Source organism: Callithrix jacchus, chromosome 3, assembly GCF_049354715.1.
Source record: "Callithrix jacchus isolate 240 chromosome 3, calJac240_pri, whole genome shotgun sequence".
Taxonomy (NCBI): Eukaryota; Metazoa; Chordata; class Mammalia; order Primates; family Cebidae; genus Callithrix; species Callithrix jacchus.
Genome location: NC_133504.1, coordinates 182,224,748 through 182,229,364, shown reverse-complemented (window position 1 = coordinate 182,229,364; position 4,617 = coordinate 182,224,748).

The window sequence follows — 4,617 nt, the reverse complement described above, 5'->3', positions numbered from 1 at the left end:
ATCTAAGTGACTCCAACATGCCCTTCATATTTTCCTGATCTCCTCAGATTGGTTTAGATGCCCTTCATGCATCTGTGGGACTATTGGTGCCCCTACTGTGCCCATGATTTCTTCCAGCACTTCTCACAAAAGACTGGAATGCAAGAGCAACCTACCTGCTATGCAACTTTGTAGCACAGTGCCTGATACGCATTAGGTGCTCAGTAAACGTGTTGAATAAAGTAACCAAAGAATACATATTCAATAAGTGGTCTACTTGGAGATATCAGGAACCGGTTCCAAAAGGACCATTTATTTGAAGGTATCTGCTCCATCTCAGTACCTGCAGCAACTCAAATAGATCTTCCCTTTCCAAAGTGATTATTCATTGCAACAGTAAGATAAGCCTGGAGCTACCAAACTTACTGTATATAATGAAGATTGCAGGAGAGCAAAACCAAAACAAACATTTTTATGAGGCTTAAGTCCAGAGAAAGAGTGTGAGGAGACTAATTCCCATTATCATCATTTGAGCATCTAGATACAGCCAAAGGTACCACTAAGGTTTTCAATTACATGTTGAGGCAAAATTATCTTTTAGGCTAATGCCCATTTGTAGTATGTTTCTTTCTTACAACTGAATCTCCACGCACATGGAGAAGTATTGGGATGGGGACCTTTGCCTGCAGTTGAGTATTTTTGTCTTCCAGGGTTGATGTTTGTACAATACAGATATCTCTGCTTAAGAGACTGTGGGATGGTGAGTATTTCTGGGCTCTGGCTGCATTTTATTTTGCTCTTTATTATGTCTGGGGCTCGAAGAATCTAGGTGTTCATCTCTGCCATGTACAGATATATGTTCCAGACTTAAGCCCCTGGGGATTCCCCACTATTCAAATGTAGAGTGGAGATCACAAATGAATAAGTAGTGTTCTTTTCCCTGTTAATGGAATTACAAAGACCTAGAGGTCAAACTCTATTTATACTTTTATTAAGGTAGTAAATGAGTTTTCCTCTCTATAGATAATCTGTGAATGCATATACAGTCATGTATCACACAGCAATATTTTAGTCAACCATTCACTGTGTATAGGACAGTGGACTCACAAGACTACAATGAAATTGAAAACTTCCTATCACCTGGTGGCATCTTGATGATCTTGATGCTATGTGGGCCTTAGCTAACGTGAGTGTTTGTGTCTTAGCTTTAAAAATAAATTTAAAAAGTAAAACCAATTAAATTAAAAAGCATATAGAATAAGAATGTAAAGAAAAATAAAGAAAAAAAGAAAGAAAAACATAGCATTCAGCAGTGAATTTATCAGGCCCTATGCTTTTATTTTTAAGTACATTTTCTATGTTTAGGTACACAAATATTTACCACTGTGCTAAAATTGCCTACAGTATTCAGTATAGTAACAAGCTATACAGGCTTGTAGTATAGAAGGCATAAGCTACACCATCAATCTAGCCTGGATGGGTAGCAGGCTCTACTATCTAAGTTTGTGTAAGTACCTTCTACAATGTTCAAACAATGCTGAAATTGCTTAATGATGACTTTCTCAGAAAATATTAATATACTAATTGTTAAACAATACGTAACTACAATTATAAACCAAATTTAATTGTTAATACCATATGTGACTATTTAAAAGTGGTGTCCTGAAAAATCTCAAATAGGTACAAGTAAAAAGATATGGAAAGATAAGAAATTCACAGACTCAAAGAGAAAAGATGGATTTTCTGGTACTTACAAAATTTTAGACAAGGGTAAGCCATGCTCACAAATTGATCTTCTCTACTTCATTCATATCCACAAAATCTTAGTCAATACTGACCAAAGCATAAATGTTCAGGTAAAAAGATAAATAAGGCTAATATTCTCACTTATTCATTTTTTTATTTGTGTAAAATATACTGGGTTTTAAGAATGTATGCCTAAGATAAAGAACTCAAAAATGAAGTTCCTGTACCTTGGGGCTCACTGCTCATTAGGAAATTAAACTTCAGGTACAGCTGCAATACAATGAACCCACATCATGAAACAGAGCTTTCCAAATTTTAGTAGCTAATATTTCATCTTGGAGAATTGCTTGGACATATTCACCAATCAATCTTTTTATTATTTATTAACTATAAAACATTTGTAAAGAATACATATTATTGTTCATTAGATACGCTGTAATGTTTCTGTTGCATTAAAACAAATACACCTAAGTAGTGAAATAAAGGTGTCCATTCATGTGATACCTAAAATCTCATAACCTACTACCAGTGATAGGTATCCAAAATTCATTGAAAGATTAACACCAAAACATCCATATAGGGTTCCACAGGAGCACAAAGAGAAAGGGAGGAGAATTATCATGAGCATATTTGCACTTTGAAGAAATCATTCTGGCACAGTGACAGATATGTTGGGGGAGGGAGTCGGTGGCTGTAATTTTCTGAGAAGCTACTGGAATTGCCTCTTTAAGTAATGATCAACAACTCTCCTAGGACAGTCTCACTGGGGATGGACCAACAGAAACAGGTATGAGAGATGTTTAAATGGTGAAATTATCAAAATGTGGTGCCTGCTTAGAGTGAAATTAACATACAATAAGACTTTGTATAGGGCCTTAGTTAACTAAATAACAATGTGTACAGTTAACCAGGAGAGAAAATCAAGAGAAATAATAGAGATGGGCAAGAAAATATAAATAATTATTTCTGGGACCAACGGTACAATCAAGTGGAAAGCCTTATGGACAGTGGGAAATGCCAGTCTGGATTCCTGAAAACACTGTATATAAGCAAGAATCTCAAAGCCAATAAGTACATTATTAAAAAGGTTTAACCTTACTATTATTTTTTAAATTAAACGGCACTATTAAAATCAGAAAGTATTAAAACTATAATTCTCAAGTTCAAAAAAAAGCAAAAGAAAATGGGCACTCACAAATGTCTGGTGAAATTTTGAATAGCTTAACCTTTCAGAAAAGCATTTTGCTAATAGATATCTAAGGCTTTGAAGGTGAACATACTTTTTGTTCTAGCGTACATGCATCTAGGAATGTATTCTAAGGAAATTGAAAGATATATTTGTAAAAATATTAATAAGGATATATTTTAGAATTATGAGAAATTGAACATAATTTCAAATTGATAAAATAAATGATTAAGACAACTGTGCTATATTTATCTAATAAAATAAATGATTAAGACGACTGTGCTATATTTCTCTAATAAAATAATGTGTGACATTAAAGTAATATCAAATGATATATGCACTTTTTGCTAAATTTAAAAAACATGCTCTAGAAGAGCAATGATAATCTACATACATATATTAAAAGATAAGTAAGGATATTCACTAAACTCTTAACAGAGCTTGTTTATGGAAAATAAACAGTAGTAATGTCTACCTTTTATAATCACACAAAAATGAAAACAAAAAATGTATATATCACATATCTAAGGAAACAGAGTGCTTCTGGGACTGGGATGTAACCTGCCTCAGTCTGAGCTTCCGTTGGTTGAGTCCAATCCCCACTCTTGAGTAGACCCTTTTTATATTGCACATGATGCTAAAATAAGAGAGTAGGAATGCTGCCCTAGCCCTTCCTCACCACTGTCGTTACTCACAAGCCTGCCTGTAGGATGGACTTCTGATACTGATCAAGTACTAAAACTGGATTCTAAATTAGTCCTTATTTCCTCTCCGCTCTCTCATTCCTTAGCCTATGGAGTAAACATAAGGCCTAACACCATAAAATCCCTAGAAGAAAACCTAGGCAATACCATTCAGGACATAGGCATGGGCAAAGACTTCATGACTAAAACACCAAAAGCAATGGCAACAAAAGCCAAAATAGACAAATGGGACCTAATTAAACTCCAGAGCTTCTGTACAGCCAAAGAAGCAATCATTAGAGTGAACCAGCAACCATCAGAATAGGAAAAATTTTTTGCAATTTGCCCATCTGAAAAAGGGCTAATATTCAGAATCTACAAAGAACTAAAGCAGATTTACAAGAAAAAAGCAAACAAACCCATCCAAAAGTGGGCAAAGGATATGAACAGCTCCTTTTCAAAAGAAGACATATATGAGGCCAACAAACATGAAAAGATGCCCATCATCACTGATTATTAGAGAAATGAAATCAAAACCACACTGAGATACTGTCTCATGCCAGTTAGAATGACGATCATTAAAAAATCTGGAGACAACAGATGCTGGAGAGGATGTGGAGAAATAGGAACACTTTTACACTGTTGGTAAGAGTGTAAATTAGTTCAACCATTGTGGAAGACAGTGTGGAGATTCCTCAAGGACCTAGAAATAGAAATTCTATTTGGCCTAGCAATCCTATTATTGGGTATATACCCAAAGTATTACAAATTGTTCTATTATGAAGACACATGTCCATGTATGTTCACAGCGGCACTGTTTACAATAGCAAAGACCTGGAACCAACCCAAATGCCCATCAATAATAGACTGGACAAGGAAAACGTGGCACATATACACCATGAATACTATGCAGCCATAAAAAATGATGAGTTCATGTCCTTTGTAGGGACATGGATGAATCTGGAAACCATCATTCTCAGGAAACTGACACAAGAACAGAAAATCAAACACCACATGTTTTCC